At 35.4% G+C, this 19,154-nt stretch overlaps 1 long non-coding RNA gene and 1 pseudogene across 1 annotated transcript; both read left to right on the forward strand.

Annotated features, from left to right (window-relative positions):
• The first annotated feature begins 5,201 nt into the window (after positions 1-5,201).
• LOC137821505 (uncharacterized) lies at positions 5,202-6,396 on the forward strand. Its single transcript, XR_011082820.2, has 3 exons — positions 5,202-5,336; positions 5,488-5,562; positions 6,339-6,396. It is a non-coding gene; the product is annotated as an uncharacterized LOC137821505 (long non-coding RNA).
• Positions 6,397-6,949: 553 nt separating this feature from the next.
• LOC150025125 (uncharacterized) lies at positions 6,950-10,477 on the forward strand (annotated as a pseudogene).
• The last annotated feature ends 8,677 nt before the right edge of the window (positions 10,478-19,154 follow it).

Genomic DNA, 19,154 nt, shown 5'->3' on the forward strand with positions numbered 1-19,154 from the left:
TAAAAGAGTAATTATCATAATATAGGTAAATAAAATCTATTGTGGATATTAAATTAATATTTACAAGTAATGAATGTGTGTATTTTAATTACCATGAATGGATACAAATATTATGATATTCAATACGAGAATGTCTCTAGTCAGTGCTAATAAATTTTATTTGAGTTTTTTTTATAAATTAAGTGGTCAAAATAAACTTCTTAAAAAGAGAAATATTATTAATTTAAAAAAATTAAAAATTGATTTAATATATTTATATTTTTTATTTAGACATATAAATTTGAAATTTTTTTAAAAATTTTTTTTTTTTAAATTTAAACTTTGTGGTGCAATTCATTTAAATTTATTTTTAGAAATACTAATTAATGTGCATTAATATTTTAATGTGTAATTTAAATTGTACTTTAAAATTATTTTTTTTATCTGACTTTATATTCTCTATAACTTTTTTTAAATAATTTTATTTAAAAAAAATAAAAAATAAAATATCCAAGCAAAAAATATCCAAATAATGAGGTGGGTTTTTTTTCAGACAGAACATGGGTAGAGAGAATTACTCATACCATCCCACCATATTGTCATTTATCCTGTCTATTATTTCAAAAATAAAAATTCAAAATAAAATATGTTTATAATTATAAATATAATATTAGGTTATTCTATTAATAATATTGATTATAGTAAATTTTAAATAATTTTAGTACCATATTAATTAGTAAAAATTAAGTCTATTTCAACCTAAAAATCGATTTGTGTAATTTTTCCTGTTTATATAGAATAATTTAACTTTTTTATTTGTATGATTATGTGTGTTTTAACACCTCAGACTCTTATTCCTTTTTATAGTTTTTTATTATCTGAATAAACTCAATTTAATAGTATAAAATCTTGATCAATCAAAATTGGTGTACAAATTTAATAAATTTATATAGACTGATATAAATTAGATATAATCATATTTCTATTCACATCAATATCACCTTACATTACTAGCTACCAAAATATAACTTAAACAAGAAAAAAAAATCTAAAATTTTATAAAAAAAATACATTAAAATCCAATAACTTGAAACTGAGCTAAAATGTAGAATGCCAAACATAATAAAAAGTAATAAAATCAAGTAGAAAGCTACAATAAGTATCTATTAGTAATATTACAGTTGATCATATAGAGATTGTTATATGCGTAAATCCAGGTAAAGTTATTTTCCTATTTGTTGAGTATTTCGAGTTTGAATTTTAAGTTGGTATTTAGAAATTGTTTACCATATCAAATTGTTTTATATTTTTAAAAATACGACATCATTTACTATATGAAATTATTTTATATTTTAAAATAAATATAAATATTTCACATTTTTCAATGATGTATATCTAGATTGCCTCAGATAAAGCGATAGAAAAAAATATCCCACGCATTTAAGATTTGACGCAACTCTTAGTAAATATCTCACTTGGTAGTTAAGGTTGCTTTCTAGTTTCTATAATTGAAAATTTAAATATGTTGCTTTCTTATATTTTATTTTCAGTCCTTCTCGTCCATATATTTGGGATAATTGAAAAATATAAATAGAAAAAATTCATCTTCTTTGAATTTTAAAAATCATCAACAAAATAATTAATGAGAACATGACCTCAAGCAGCCGAGTCGTGTATGGTTTGCCATGATTCACATGAGGAACGAATGTAAAACGTTAACAACAAGTAACAAATAATATGTTCTATGATGGAGATTAATTAAAAATATCTCTCTAAATATTGTACTAATTTTAAAGATACTTATTAAAAAATTAAGGGAGATATTTTAATAAATATTTGAAAATCACACAAGAATACTCTTTTCATGTTCCAATAAAAATAAAATTTCTATTTTATATTTTTAGGATCCGAACATTAGGCAAAGAAATAAATAATTACTCATCAACTAATTATTCATATGTATTTTTCTATTTAACATTTTGTTGCGTTATATCACTAATGTACAATAAGTTTAAGATAATATCCTAATTTTTTATACAACCACATTACAACTTTTAATACTATTATTTAATATTTTTTTATATTATTTAATTATAAATTTATCCTTTATTATATATGTTTATTTCTAAATCTCTTACATAAGACTTATATATTGTTCTCGAACGGGTGTTGGAGTCCAGAGAACAATTGTTTCTGCTTCTTCCTTTGGTCAGGTGCTATCACTCCAAGATTCTTGCTCTTCCTTCTTCCTTTGTCGTCTGGTCTTACAGGCGGGGATGATACTTGTAGAAGGCACTCCAACGCTCAAGTCAGTCAGGATGTCGACACTCGGATGTCAGAGCACTGTAGATAATGACGTACCTGATTCTTGTAATTTATGTTATTTATATTACCTTAATGGGCATTTATCGGTGGGTCGGATTAGGAGGTTGGTTCATGTTTAGGGTTGTGTTAAACAACCCTTACTTGTAGATTAATCATGTTGACTTGGTAAATCCATGACTCGTCGTCATGGATTGGTTGTGGTTGGCTCGGTCACCCGGTACATATACCACTTCAAAAAACTATCAAACTATGAATTTCCTTATGTTTATATGATATTCTTAACAAAAAAAACTCTTTAATTTTTACGTCAATAAAACACTAAATATATTTTATATATATGTCAAATGTAATTCATAATGAAAATGTAATTCTTAAAGGGTTTTTTATTTTATTTATAGATTCTTTGGAAGGTGATCATTAGAAAGACTTTAAGACAGTTATTTGAAATAGTTATTAAAATTTATAAATAGCCGTTTATCCATTAACCAATCGTTACCTCATAATAAAACATTTATGGATGAATTTATGACGCCATAAACTTGGTTACAAAGACTATTATAATGTCTCATTTAAACTACATTCATTTTTAGTTTTATGATCAAGATATAAGTGTTTTGTAAAAAAGTAATTATGAATTTTATTAAAATATTAGTAAATTAATTAATAAGTTTGATCATAACATTTTGATGTCTATAGTATTAGACATGAACATAAGTTTATTTTTCTCTCGGTTGTTATTTATCACAACAAAATAAGATCAACAAAAATATTATGCAAATACGATGTTATATTTGTCTCTTGTTTTCTAGTGTAATTTTTCCAAAATGGCAACAACAGTTTTTTTTTTCCTTTTCAGCAATATATATACTTTTTAAAATGAAAAACTAATGATTATGGATTATATTTTAAGACTATATATATTTATACTCCTTATAGATTAAGTGAAATGTGATTTTGGTCTTTCTAAAGTAGATTGAATTTTATTTTATAAAAAATTAAGATCATTATTTTTTGTATTATTTGACATCCATTATGCTTATGGATTTACAAGAAAGGTTGAATGACAAGTTATACTAGAATTTGTAATAACATGTCGACATGTGATGTCTAAAGATTATAGATTCTTAGAATAATTGTTATGTCCATACTTGAAAATAAACACTTCTTTACATATAATTTAACGTAAACTTTAAGGAGTAACACTTATTTTCAGAGATTAAATATAGTAATTTGAAAACAATAAAAAATTATAGAAATCAAAATCAAAACTCAACTATTTTATAAGAAAAATATACTTATTTAAGCTCATAATTTAAGATATTTTAGTGATTAAAAGAATAATATTTTGTAAACCAAACGTTCATATAACATAATAAGACATTATGAGTTTATATATATATATATATATATATATATATATAATTTTTCGTGATTATTTATACATATTTTTAATGGCATATGTTTGACAGATTAATGTATAAGCAAAAGAAATAAAAATATAATTAAACTTATCAGATGTGTTAGTTACGAGTTATATATTCACACTAGCTTTTATGGTAGTACAGACATTTAATGGTAATATATTTTTTTCATATTTGAAGAAAGATTGCATTATGGTTGGTTATTGAATTGAAGAAATTATTGCAATATGACAATTTACAGTCATCATATCTTAGTTAATCTTATATAAAAAAAAACCCATCTTTTAAGTGTATTATATATATAAAGTACAATTTTAGGTAATTTTCAGAGAAGTAGAAAGAAATGTTATTTTATTAAACATGTAGACTTAGATAAATGAAAATAAAGCAATACAATATGAATTAAAAGTATTTGTAGAATAATAGAAGATATTAAATTACTTTTATATATATAGTTGTACAAAAACTAATAGAAAAACTTTTATATGTAAATATTAAAATTATTAAACTTAAAAGAAAAAAAACTTGACGAACTCCTATAACACATACTAGTCTTATTACACACATACCAGTGTGAATTGGTCGATTAATATAAAATTCAATGATTTGTTGTAATATTAATATATAACTTTACAATGTAATTTAATCATAAGTGTGATTTGATTAGTTCGTTAACTGCTGTATAAAATACCTTACAAAATTATACTATTAATAATTTATGTTTGATTAATGTTATAAAAACAAGGTTAATTATTACCATTAAATTTTAATTAAATTCATCAAAACTTGAACTAGACATTTAAGTTAGAGAAATTAAATTACATTTAAACACATTTATATTTTCATTATCACTCTAAAAAATACATCTAACTCATCTAATTATTATTATAATATAAGTTCTCTAAATTTCTATAAACTTTGAGTTTTTCAAAGTATTTCTATTAAAAGAGAGTATGATTTATAGAAATAGTGTAATGGGTTGGATACCCCTTGTATCCCCTTTAATTAAATTCTATTTTTTGCTGATAAAAAAATGATTTATAGAAATACAAATATTAATATAAGGTTCAAAACTACATTCCAAAGCTCTCCAGACTCTCCGACACCTGTATGATCATATGCTCGTGGACATAGTATAGTTATCGTAGTTCACAACACAATAAGAAAAACAAACAAGGGTAAGCTAATGAAAAGAAATTTCACTACAAAAAATCAGTATTATCTACGGATTTTGGTTGTTACCTACGAAATTCTTCCGTAAATAAATTTGTTTTTTCTTGTAGTGTTTGATAACATATTTAATTTGTGCAAAAAGAACCAAACAAAATAATCATTTATAAATATTTTTTTAAATGTTGTCATATAAAATTTCAATACCAATTTCATCATTCATATATGTAACGACACTTTTTTTATAAAAAGCAGAAACAGTGTGCCCACTATCACTTTCTTCTTCATTCTTCGAAACCACTTTCTCTCTCTCTCTCCAATTCTCTTCTCTCCCTCTCTCTTAATTTCTCTCCCAATCTTCATCTATTTTAGAATCTGATCATACCACGCTGTAGCAGAGGAGTTAAGGAACATTTCTACCCGATCAGATTTTCAAACAGAGTAAGTTCATTTTTACTCTAAATATCCTGTGTTCTCTGTTTTTCCTTAGGATTTAGTCATCAATTTTGGTGGGGTTAGTTGAGAAGTTTAATCCTCTCAACTTATTCTATTATATACTGAAATTTTGTTCTGTTTGGATAATTTGCATTAGGCCCGTAAATCTTGAAGCTTATCCAAACGGTGGGGAATAAAATTCTAAAAGTTGCTTGGAAAGCAAGCAATTGAGGTAAGGGAAGCTAAATTTAATTTTTAATAGCACCCTAGGATAGAAGATCTGAATGCGGAAGGGACGTGGTCCCAATATTGAATTTCTCTTACAGGGGTGTTATTTGTTTATATATTGTGTGTTTGTTTATATATTATTTAAATTTGTGGAAATATTGGGTTTTGATGATTTAGTATTAAAGTGTATTTTTTTTATGTCAAATAAACTTTTGAATATTGTGGATAACTTTTGAAATAATATTGTATGACGAAATGGTATGAAATTGAATTCATACATTTGGGATAATGTATGGACTGATGTTTGTTGTGTATTAAGTATTGATGCCTATGTGGTAACAGAGATCTCCGAGCTTCACTGATGATCTAAGTCACATAGACTAAGATATCAGGTGGTGAGAAGCTGATGGGGGAGTTCATGCACACCGTGACATATGAGATGCACGGCTTGGGTTGTATTGAACTTACCCTGATCCTTTCTGTTGGATTCGCTGGTAATCTTTGGATCAGGTGTTAGTCTCTGGTAGGACTTACTTAATACGGGTCTTCCGGAAGACGTTGTTTGTTGAATATTCTGGAGGTGTAGATCCATGTGAGATCTATGTGATTGTTTTAATGTTGGGATTTGAAGAAGATTGTGTAATTTTGAGAAATTGATCATGTAACTTGGTTTTCTCTTTGGATTTAAGTGTGTATATTATAAAATTCTATTTTCAGTAGCTTACCCTTGCTTTTCTTGCTGTGTTTGAACTGCGATGACTGTACTATGTACACGAGCAGATGACCATACAGGTGCAGGAGAGCCTTAGAGGTTACAAAGTTTTATTTTGAGCTGTGGATATGTAAATATTTGTATTTCTATAAATCCTAATCATGTATTAGGAATGTTTTGAAAAACTCCAAGTTTGTATAGAAACTGGTAGAACTTTTATTGTAATAGTTATATGTAAATTATGGGGCGTTACATTTAATGGTATCAGAGCGGTTCATCCTTAGGATAACCTGAGGGTAGTGGGTTTATTTTGTTTCTTCTGCGTGTAGATTTTTGGTTACGTCTAGCCTCAAGACTTAGTTAAAAGTTTCTAATAAGATGTTTGACAAAGTTGTTTTTCTTGAAATCTTGTTGTGTTCGAGTCAAGTTAATTGTTATGAATAAAGATGAAAGTATTAAGAATGAAAAGAATCTTGATAGAGTGGTGAGGGTGCATACTCATGACTAGATCAAGATTATTTTCTATCTTAATTCTAAGTAGCTAGAGTACATTTTAGGGATAAGTTTTGATTGGTTTTTTACTTGTTTCGTATGATTATTTCTTTGAAGTTAATTTGGCTTAAAGATGTAGTTGAAAATTTTTAGTAATTTCTAATTCAATTCTTTATGTGCTTAGTAGATGGCACGTAGACCACCTACTCCTCCTCCACCAGTAGATATGCCCAACTTAGCTCGGGCAATAGAGATGATGGCAACAGCCTTGCAACAACAGAGTGCTACTATGGCACAACAGCATCAGGCCGCCCTTCATCAATTAGAAACAGCTAGATTAGCAGCAGAAGCATCTCAGCTTCATCAACAACCCCATACCTTTAGTCTGGAGGATTTTCTGAGACACAATCCACCCAAATTTAATGGCAAGGTAAATCCAGATGGAGCAGACCAGTGGGTGAGAGACATAGAAAGAATCTTTGAAGCTACTCAATGCCCGGAAGAGAGAAAGTTATCCTATGCCATTTATGTACTAACTGAAGAAGCTGAATTCTGGTGGATAGGCATGAAGCAAATGATGGAAGACAAAGGAGAAGATGCCACTTGGGAGAACTTCAAAGTAAGATTCCTGGAGGAGTATTTTCCTGATAGTGTCAGGTATGCAAAAGAAATTGAATTCATGCAGCTGGAACAAGGAAATCTTTCAGTCACTGAATATGCTACTAGGTTCAAACACCTAGCTAGATTCTACACCCAGACCATGACTGAGGCTTGGAGATGTAGAAAATTTGAGTTTGGGTTGAAGCAAGAGCTTAAAGAAGTGGTGATTCCTATGTCCATTAGAGATTTTCCTGCTCTAGTGGAGAAAGCAAAACTAGTGGAGAGTTTGAAGAATAGTAGCAGACTTGCTAAGCCTCAAGTGGGAGGACCTTCTAAAAGCTTACCTAAATAGGAAGATAGAAAGAAACCTTATTTCAGACCTCAATCTTATAGCAGTGGAAGACTCAGTTCTCAATCACCACCTAGTTTCAGATGTTTTCGATGCGGTGGGCCACATGTTGTTAGATTTTGCCCTCATCCAGTGTCAAATGTGACATGTGATAGATGTCACAGGTATGGTCATGCAACAAAAGACTGTCGTGTCCAATTGGGAGCTCCAAATTCTGGCGGAGTGCAGCAAGTACAACAAAATAGTAATAAAAAACCCAAAGCTGCTGGCAGAGTTTTTGCTATTAGTGGAGCTGAAGCTTCACAGTCTGATAGCCTTGTTAGAGGTATTTGTTCTATCCTTGGAACACAATTATCTGTATTGTTTGACTCTGGGGCAACCCATTCTTTTATATCTTTTGATTGTGCTAAGAAACTTAAGTTGCCAGTCCGAGAATTAGAATTTGAGTTGGTGGTATCTACACCAACAAAAGGTATTATAGTAACTTCTTCCATGTGTGCTGAGTGTCCAGTAATTATAAATGGGCAGAGATACAAGATCAACATGATTCGTATACCTCTAAAAGATTTGGAGGTTATCTTGGGAATGGATTGGTTGTCTGCTAATCATATCCTTATAGATTGTGGTCGGAAGAAGTTAATTTTCCCTAAATTAGAAGGAATGCAGGTTATCTCAGCTCATCAGTTTGAGAGAGAGATACGAGAAGGTGCAGAATGTTTTATGCTCTTGGCTTGTTCTATAGTTACTGATAAAGTACAAAAAGATATGTTTGTAGTTCAGGAGTTTATGGATGTATTTCCTGATGAGATTCCTGGACTTCCACGTAAAAGAGAGATAGAGTTTGCAATAGACTTGATTCCCGGAGCAGGCCCCATGTCAATTTCTCCATATCGGATGGCACCAGCGGAGTTAGGTGAATTGAAGAAACAACTAGAAGACTTATTGGAGAAGCAATTCATTCGACCTAGTGTTTCTCCATGGGGAGCTCCAGTGCTATTAGTGAAGAAGAAAGATGGTTCGTCACGTCTATGCATAGATTACAGACAATTAAACAAGTTAACAATAAAGAATAAATATCCTCTTCCTAGAATTGATGACTTGATGGATCAGTTGCATGGGGCAGTTGTCTTTTCTAAGATAGATCTGCGCTCAGGTTATCACCAAATTCCAGTGAAAGCAGAAGATGTTCAGAAGACTGCTTTTAGATCAAGGTATGGTCACTATGAATTTCTGGTTATGCCATTTGGGGTGACTAATGCTCCAGCTATTTTCATGGATTATATGAATCGGATATTCAGACCTTTTCTTGTTAAGTTTGTGGTAGTGTTCATCGATGACATCTTGATCTATTCTCGTACAAGGGAAGAACATGCAGAACATCTTAGAACCGTCCTGAACATTTTGAGAGAAAAACAGTTATATGCTAAACTTTCAAAATGTGACTTCTGGATGTCAGAAATACAATTTTTAGGACATATCATCTCTGCACAGGGAATATCAGTAGATCCTTCTAAAGTGGAGGTTGTACTTCAGTGGGAACGTCCTAAAACAGTTACAAAAATTAGAAGTTTTGTCGGGTTAGCAGGATATTACAGGAGATTTATAGAAGGCTTTTCTAAAATAGTGGCTCCTTTGACCCAATTGACTAGAAAGGATTATCCTTTTGCATGGACTGAACAATGTGAGAAAAGCTTTGAAGAGTTGAAAAGAAGGTTGACTAATGCTCCTGTATTGACAATCCCTGATATCAATCAGTCTTTTGAAGTTTTCTGTGATGCTTCCTATCAGGGATTGGGTTGTGTTCTGATGCAGAATAAGAAAGTTGTTGCCTATGCTTCTCGTCAGTTAAAGGTGCATGAAAGAAATTATCCAACTCATGATCTAGAATTGGCAGCAGTTGTCTTTGCTTTAAAAATATGGAGACATTTTCTTTACGGAGTTAGTTTTAATGTGTTCAGTGATCATAAAAGTTTGAAGTATTTGTTTGATCAAAAGGAGTTAAATATGAGGCAAAGGAGATGGATTGAATTTTTTAAAAGACTATGATTTCCAGCTAATATATCATCCTGGGAAGGCAAATGTTGTTGCAGATGCGTTGAGTCGTAAAAAGATACAAATGTCGTCGCTTATGATTAGAGAGCTAGCATTGATCGAAGATTTCAGGAGTATGAATTTGGAGGTTTCCATGTCTTCAAATTGCTTTAGTTGTAATACACTTGTCATAACTAATGAATTTCTGGAGAAGGTGAAAGAGAAGCAGTTGGAAGATTCAAAATTGAAGAATTTCATGGGCTTATTAAATACTGACAAAGCTAAATACTTCTCTTTAGGAGTGGATGGTATTTTGAGATTCAGAAATAGAATATGCATACCAGAGGATAATGAACTAAAGCAAACAGTGTTATCTGAAGGTCATAAAAGCAAACTCAGTTTACACCCAGGGATGACCAAGATGTATCAAGATCTCAAGAAGTCTTATTGGTGGCATGACATGAAGAATGATGTGGCCAAGTTTGTAACTACTTGCTTGACTTGTCAGAAATCAAAGATTGAACATCAACAACCTGGAGGCATGTTAACTCAGTTAGACATTCCAGTGTGGAAGTGGGATAGTATCTCAATGGATTTTGTTACCCACTTACCACGTACTTTGAGGAAGCATGACTCTGTTTGGGTCATAGTGGACAGGTTGACAAAGACGACACACTTCCTACCTATAGACCTGAGAATCTCTATGCGGAAGTTGGCCCAGATTTACATAGATGAAATAGTCAGATTGCATGGTGTACCTTCCAGCATAGTTTCAGATAGAGATCCTAGATTCACCTCCAGATTATGGCAAACACTTCAAGAAGCTTTGAGGACTAAACTCAGACTTAGTTCAGCATATCATCCTCAGACTGATGGACAATCAGAGAGAACTTTTATGACGACCTAGGTATCAAGTCAGTCATGGCCTCGGTAGAAAACCCGCAAACCAACGGGCAGGCCGAGGCCGTCAACAAGTTCATACTGTATGAGCTGAAAAAGCGCCTGGGCAAGGCAAAAGGTCGATGGACCGAGGAGCTGATAGAAGTACTCTGGGCGTACAGATGCACCCCCCAGACCACCACGAAGGAGACACCGTACAACTTGACATAAGGGGCTGAGGCCATGATCCCGGTCGAGTTGGGTAAGCCCACCATATGAAGGCAGATGTTCAACCTCACCCTAAACGAGAAATACCTAGTGGTCAACCTCGATTTGGTAAGCGAGTTTCGTGACAAAAGCTGGATACGGGAGGCCGCCTGCAAGATCTGAGCGTCAAGGCGATACAACACAAAAGTCTGGCCGATGAGCTTCCAGAAGGGAGACCTCATCTGGAGAATGCGCAATGATGCGAGAAAAAATGAAGGGAAGTTCTCGTCCAACTGGGAGGGACCTTTCCTGATGGCATTTCATGTGTTCTTCTTGAATCAAGGTAGTGAAAGTGAGGCGGAAGCAATGGGTGAGTGAAACAAAGCCCTCCTAGGAGTTGTGATGGCTTTGAAGGTGCATGATGAGTATGGGTTAGAGAGGTTCGGCCAGCTCTATGGAGAAAGGTGAAAGGAGTGAAGTTTATAGCCTAGATTTCTAGGAGAAGTAAAGCTAGTGCACAAAATGGGCAGCATAACAATACTCAATTAAACTTGTCAAATACAATGGGATAGCCTTCCTATTTATAAGCTATTTGTGGACGTAACTTGTAAGCTAAATTACAAGAAAAGAAAACCAAAAATTAAATCTAAATGCTAAGCCATGTGCCAATCCATGACCGGCCACACTAACCTAGTTTCTAGAATGTTTCCTTCACAAAGTGCTTTCTACACTATCTATCTACTAAGTACCCCTAATGGGCCTTTATGCAACAAAGCCTTCTTTTCCTAAAACCGTAGCTTGGCTCATGTGTGTGTGTGAAGCTAGACGGTCTAGGACTCTTCATAGATGCTCCTTATGTAGCCATGGCTAGACGCTCCCTCGTGAAGCTAGACGCTCCATTTGGAAGACTAGACGCTCCTTTGAGAGGCTAGACGCTCCTTTGTGAAGCTAGTCTTAGTCTTTTGGCTTTCATAGTGTGGTGAGCTTGGGCCCTCTTCCATCATCCCCTCCCTCTTGAAAAGGATTTGTCCTCAAATCCAATGCTTTTGCTTAGGGGAATGGTTGTGGCTGGATGGTGTCCATCATCTCCTCCTTCTTTTGAGAAGATCTATCCTCAGATCTTCAGGCTTGATCTCGGATAGCAGCATCTTGTTTCTTCAAAGCTTGTCCTCCTGGATCAAACGTCCACCCATAGAAATAATCAAATAAAGCATAGGTGTTAGTTTGCAAATTAATTTTACTAGGTTGCCATTGTTGTTTGTCTTTTGGTGTTGGCAACCTTGGACAAGATTTCTCTTTTAAGGGTTGTGTGTGGCCTCTAATCATCTTTTGTATTTTAAAATGGTCATTTGTGGTTACCTTCTCTTGAGGCATAAATCCTATAGGAGATGGTAACAACTTAAAAGAAGAACGATGATTGAGCACACACATAACTTTAAAAGTAGAAGTAGTTTTGTGAACTACTTGATGGTATGTTTGCTCATCTCTAAAATTGTGTGTGCACTTCATGATTATTCTAGGCATAATAGAAAGAGCTATATTTTCAAAAATATTTTGACCATGCGTTTGAGGATGATAAGCATTTAAAATGTGCAACTTAGTTGCAAGTTTTCCAAAGGAAATCCTCAAATCATGGTTTGCGAAAGTTGGAGCTCTATTCAATACTATGCTTGAAAATAAACCATGAAGATGTATCACTTCTCTAGAGAAGAGTTTATCCATAACCATGAAGATTGAATTAAAACCTTTTGTTGTCCTAGGGAGTTTTAAAATGAAATTTGTATCTTCCCAAGGATCATTTGCAAAAGGTGAAGGAGTATAGAGTTCATGAGACTTTACTTTAGGTGTAGTTTGAAAACATGAGTTGTACTTAAAGTAATGTCTTTGAACTTCTTTTCTCATGGGTGACAAAAGTTTTCCTCTTAAAAGCTCTAGCGTTTGATCAACTTTCTTTTGTCCCATGAGTTCTCCATCTTGATCTATGCAAGCTTCTTGTAAGGACTTTTCTTTTGTGTTCATGCTTGCAAGTGTTCCTTGACAAAAGGAAAGGCTAGGTTGTTCAACAAGAAGCATGTTTGTAAAGGTATTTTTAATATGCTTGACTTGTTGAATGACCTTGTGGGAAGGAACACTATTCTCCCACGTCTTTTGTTTCCCAAATTTTTTTTCTTTTTATATTTTTTCTTCATCCCTTTTGTGTTTCATTTGTATTTGGTCTTTTACCACTTGGGAATGTGGTAAAGGGCTAAGTACAAACCTTTTATGCTTGTGGATAAAAGAAATCTCGTTAGTTAGACCATTATGTGAGGTTTTCTTATCAAATTGCCATGGTCTACCTAATAAGATGTGGCAAGCTTCCATAGGTACTACATCACATAAAACATTGTCTTTGTAGTTGCCTATAGAAAACTCGATTTCCACTTGTTTGTCTACACGTAGTTCTCCATCCTCATTGATCCATTGTAAATTGTAAGGTTGTGGATGAGGAACTACTTGTAGTTGTAATTTTTCAATCAATCTAGTGCTACAACAATTGCAGCATGACCCACCATCCACAATAAGAGAGCATATATTTTCTAAAACATTGCATCTAGTATGAAAAATGTTCTCTCGTTGTGTCTCAATGGGTGCACTAGGTTGATTGTGGAGGATTCTTTGAATCATCAATAAGTCCCCCTCCAAAGGATTTATCCTTTCTCCTTCCCCTTTTTCTTGGGTACTAGGTTCATCTTCACCACTTGTGTATTCATCTTTTCCTTTTAAAAACAAAATTCTTTGGTTTGGACATTGTGCCTGCACATGCCCTCTTCCAAAACATTTAAAACATTTGGTGTCCCTAGCACGGATGTATGGGGTGGAGGCATCTTTCACTAAGGGTTTGGTAGTCTCTTTGGGTTCATCTCTAGGTGTACTACCCTCCCTTTTAAAGTCTTTCTTGGGATAAGAGTTGGAGTAAGAACCCACCCTTTGACTTGAAGTTTTGCGCAAATTTTGTTGTTCAACTTTAATGCAAAGTTGAACCAAATCATTCAAGTCTTGGTAGGGTAATAGTTCTACTCTATCCCTTATTTCAAGATTGAGCCCACTTAGAAACCTAGATATGGTGGTGGTTTCTTCCTCTCTAATGGATGCTCTCATCATGTAGAGCTCCATTTTCTGCCTATACTCTTCCACACTTAAGTTCTTTTGTTGGAGTCTTTGGAGCTTGTCCATCAACTCCCTATGGTAGTAGGAAGGTATGTGGCGACGTCTTAGGGCTCCCCTAAGGTCATTCCAATATTCTATGGAAGGCTCCCTATGAAGACGTCGGTCTCTCTCTAGAGAGGTCCACCAATACATGGCATTGCTTTGGAAACTAAGGGTTGCTAAGGGTACCTTCCTCTCTTCACTCACCCTATGGCAAGCAAAGAGTTGCTCTACTTTCATCTCCCAATCTAGGTAGGCCTCTACGTCTTCCTTACCATAGAAATAGGGTAGGTCTACCCTTACTTCCTTTGGGCTCTCTTGCTCCCTTTGTCTAGTTCTTCTAGGGGGTGGTTGATAGTAATCATTAATTCTAAGGCTTCCCTCCCCTAGAGTTGCAATACTTTGTGATGCATGAGTATTTGTTTTTTTTTATTTTTGAGATTTTTGGGATTTCTCTTCTTGAGCTCTAGCCAACTCATTAATTTTGTTTTCATTCTCCAATTGTCTAAAGGAAATTAATTGTACCGCTTGGGATACCTCTTTTAAAAGGGTTTTCAAAGATTTTACTTCACTTCCATAGACTTTGGAGAATGAGGAGAAGAAGACATGGCTAGAACTTTGTGTATATAGGTGTTTTACTTGGAGAAAGTTTAGGAAAGTTAGAGAAGGGAGTTTTCCAGGTAAGGGAGGTGAGTCACAATGGACTACTTAAGTACCAAGCCTTTTCCTTGCCAAAAACTTTTCCTCCAATGACTTCACACAGAATTTTCTCTTAGTAGAACACTTAGAACACAAGAAGTTGAGAAATCAAAAAGCAAGAAAACTATGTAAGCTAGATATGCAGCAAAACTAGTCGGTATAGCACAAAATTAAACAATACTAAACATGCAAAACGTTTCTACCAAAACAAAAGAAATACAAGTTCAAACAAGCAACAAATTACTAAGCAAAATGACTATGCTATTCGGCCCTAGGTGAGGCTTCTTGGACACTTTGATCCCTTGAAGACACACTCACCGTCTAAAACGTAATTTGAAAGAGGTAATTAACAATAAACCAAGTTGTAAAGGAGATAAGAAAACCCCCCTTTGTTGTTCCTCTTTTTGGTTAGTGCACTTTCTTTGTTGTCTTGATTGTTGATCTTCTAGGTGTTTGTAGTGTTTGTTTCAAGAAGCTTGTTTCGCCTTAGCTTTGACTCCTCCTTAGAAAGTTGGCTTTAATTCTCCAATTTCCAGCACCTATTCACAAGGGCTTAACCTTAAACCAAGTCAATTTCCATGCACATAAGCACCAAGAGAGAATTAAATTCCAGCACCCAAAATGAGAGGTCAAGAAATAAAAGCAAGAAACAAATTTAATTGAAAGAAAACAGTACCACCAAAAGGATTTATAATATGACAACTTAGAAAGAGATTCAAGAAATTAAAGCAAACAATTAAAGGTACTCAATAAAAGTTGGCACACAAAAGGAATTCCTAAAGAAAAGCACTAGATTAGATGACCAAATAAAAAAAACAGCACCACTGGAAAATGTTGTGGGCCAGAAAAACGTGTTTGTTCCCCGATTTATGCTGAGCTGTAATTGTAAGATTTGTTTCTGAAATTTGGATGCAATAAAATTCAGGATCTTATCTAAATTTTGGCTTTGGAATCACCTAAAACGCATGCAACATTTTTTTTTAATAATTTTTGCAAATTTGGTGTGCAGTTAGGCCAGCTGGAGCGCTCAAGATTTGCACTCTGATTTTGTAAGATTTATCATTTTTTTTCTGTTGCTTCTTTTGACCTCATTCTTTTTTGTCTTTTCTATAACACCTTAAACTTGCATTTTCCAGAAATTCAGAATTTTCCTATGGGTGGAAAAATTTTTGTAAACAAAACAGCCCAGAACAGAGAGATGATACAGGGGAAATCTGGAAAACTGGAAGAAAACAGCAAGATAACCAAATTAACACAATGGAAATGTGAGAATGGAAATTGTGTATGAACTAAGACACAATTATGAACTCAAACTAAAAATAAAAAAGCACCAAAGGATCAAAATAACAGCAGATTAAAGCAATATAAAGAGACCCAAAACAAGAAACAATCAAGCCAAAAAATAGGACTACTAAGAATTGATGACAATATGGATGAACATGACTTGACAAAACATGTATAGATTCAGAAAATTAAAGACTCAAAGCATAATATGAAGCAAAATAATGAAAGCAATAAAGACTCAAAGCCTAAAACAAAATAGCAACACAAAGGTGTATGGAATCCTATCACAAATTGCACAAGAACTTGTTCAAGATCAAATGAACAAGAGTGCTTCGGTTGGATCTTCCACAAAGCACACCAAGAACAATTTAAAATATAAAAAACAGCAAGACAAGTAAGGAATTGAAATGACAAAGATGAAATAAAGAAGAACTGAAATTAAAAGACCAAGCTACTCATCTTGAAGAACCAAAAGCTCATGATACCAAATGATGGCATTTTCATGTGTTCTTCTTGAATCAAAGTAGTGAAAGTGAGGCGGAAGCAATGGGTGAGTGAAACAAAGCCCTCCTAGGAGTTGTGATGGCTTTGAAGGTGCATGATGAGTATGGGTTAGAGAGGTTCGGCCAGCTCTATGGAGAAAGGTGAAAGGAGTGAAGTTTATAGCCTAGATTTCTAGGAGAAGTAAAGCTAGTGCACAAAATGGGCAGCATAACAATACTCAATTAAACTTGTCAAATACAATGGGATAGCCTTCCTATTTATAGGCTATTTGTGGACGTAACTTGTAAGCTAAATTACAAGAAAAGAAAACCAAAAATTAAATCTAAATGCTAAGCCATGTGCCAATCCATGACCGGCCACACTAACCTAGTTTCTAGAATGTTTCCTTCACAAAGTGCTTTCTACACTATCTATCTACTAAGTACCCCTAATGGGCCTTTATGCAACAAAGCCTTCTTTTCCTAAAACCGTAGCTTGGCTCATGTGTGTGTGTGAAGCTAGACGGTCTAGGACTCTTCATAGATGCTCCTTATGTAGCCATGGCTAGACGCTCCCTCGTGAAGCTAGACGCTCCATTTGGAAGACTAGACGCTCCTTTGAGAGGCTAGACGCTCCTTTGTGAAGCTAGTCTTAGTCTTTTGGCTTTCATAGTGTGGTGAGCTTGGGCCCTCTTCCATCATTTCCGAATCCGAGAAGTCGCAAACGGGGGTGCTTATCACTTGGAATGGCTTTCGGGAAAAAATGTACCGAGGACGTGGAATGCCATGCAGCTCAAGTTTTATTACAACTGAATGAAATAAAGTCACACACTTTTTCCTCACCCTACCAGGGAGGTTTTGATGAAGCGTTTTCCTCAAAGCACTTGCATTGTTAACCCACAAGGCCTCGACTTGGTCTGGATGAAGACTTAACCAGCATACCCTACCGAGACCAATCAACTAGGTTTGGTCTGGACGAAGCCTTAACCGGCATACCCTGCCAACACCTCTCACTCGGCTCGGTCTAGATGAAGCCTTAACCGGCATACCCTGCCAACAACTCTCACTCGGCTCGGTCAGGATGAAGCCTTAACCGGCATACCCTACTGAGACCGATCAACTAGGTTTGCTCTGGACGAAGCCTTAACCGACATACCCTGCCAACACCTCTCACCCGACTCGGTCTGGATGAAGCCTTAACCGGCATATCCTGCCGAGACCGATCAACCAGGTTTGGTCTGGACGAAGCCTTAACCGGCATACCCTGCCAACACCTCTCACTCGACTCAGTCTGGATGAAGTCGTAATCGGCATACCCTGCCGAGACCGATCAACACACCCAAGTTAACCCTATAACTTGGCACAAATAAAATCACAATTAATTGCCGACAGACCATTCAACTTGTTCGTTTAAAACAATTACAATAATGACCGACAACCAAAATTCAACTTGTTCGATTAAAACAATCACAATAATGGCCGACAGCCAATTCAACTCGTTCGATTAAAGCAATCACAATAATGGACGACAACCAATTACACTTGTTCAATTATCTCTTTTTATTAATGACTGACCGCCCAAGCAATTAAAGACCGAAAGCATAATGATGAAATGAAGGGCGATACATTAATAATAGCAAAAGGGGAGGCCACACCCCGACCTCGGAGGAAATCAAAAGATACAAGAAAGGGTCACAGCCCGATCAAAAACAAACTTATTCTTGGACTTCAACGCACTCACCCTCCTCAGCCTCGGTCGGCCCATCCTCCTCAGCACTTGGGACTAGCCGACCCTGGTAGACCTCACAACTGAGGTCAAATTTACCAATGGCCCGCGACCCCCCATAATGCACATAGGCTTGGCGCACCGCTCGGTCGAAGCATTGCTTCAACAACTCCTCCAACTCCTTGAAGTTGTGGTCGAGCTCAGCTTCGGCCTTGTCCTTCGCAGCTTGAAGGGCAGGCAACTCAGCGGCTGAGGACGAAAGTTTTTCATCCCACTCCTCGACCATCTTCTTAGTTGGGCAATCTCATCCGCCGCCCTCATCACCTCGGTTTTCTTCGCCGACAAACGCTGCCTCGCCTCGACAACTTCTTGCTGGGCGAGCTCCCTCTTAGCCGCCTCTCGAGAAATCCTTTCCGAGAGGTCGGAGTTCGTAGCCAAGGACTGCTTCAGATCACCCGCCTCCTCGGCTAGCTGATGCTCTAACTGAGGTATCTCCTCGGCGTGGCGTTCTTTATCTTGGAGGCCCAGCTGAATCAGGACGACCGAGCGGCACATCAGCTCGAGGCCACCCCTCAATAGGTCCGAGGATGGAACACCTCAAATAACCTCCACGAGTCTCCTCAAGGAGCGCCACTTGAACTCTTTGCGCGAACTGGAGATCACCCCTAAAAGGGCGAGAGGTGACAACGAGATCGCAACGCCGGTCTCGAGAGGTTCGACTACGTGCTCCACTCGTCTCGGCGAGGGCGAGTCCACCTCGACCGTGTCCCGTCGAGGCGGAGGTGTTGGTAGGGACCCGGGGAGCGTGTGGTGGCAACGTTCCCACAATCTCTTGTAGGTTTCTTGGAATTTTGGGATGGGCCGACTGAACCTTTTGTTAGAAAAGATGGCTTTAAACTAGTGGGGGGGGGTGAATTGTTAGAAAAGATTTTTAGGATCAACTTGAATG

Source organism: Phaseolus vulgaris, chromosome 9 (assembly GCF_051622355.1).
Source record: "Phaseolus vulgaris cultivar YP4 chromosome 9, ASM5162235v1, whole genome shotgun sequence".
Taxonomy (NCBI): Eukaryota; Viridiplantae; Streptophyta; class Magnoliopsida; order Fabales; family Fabaceae; genus Phaseolus; species Phaseolus vulgaris.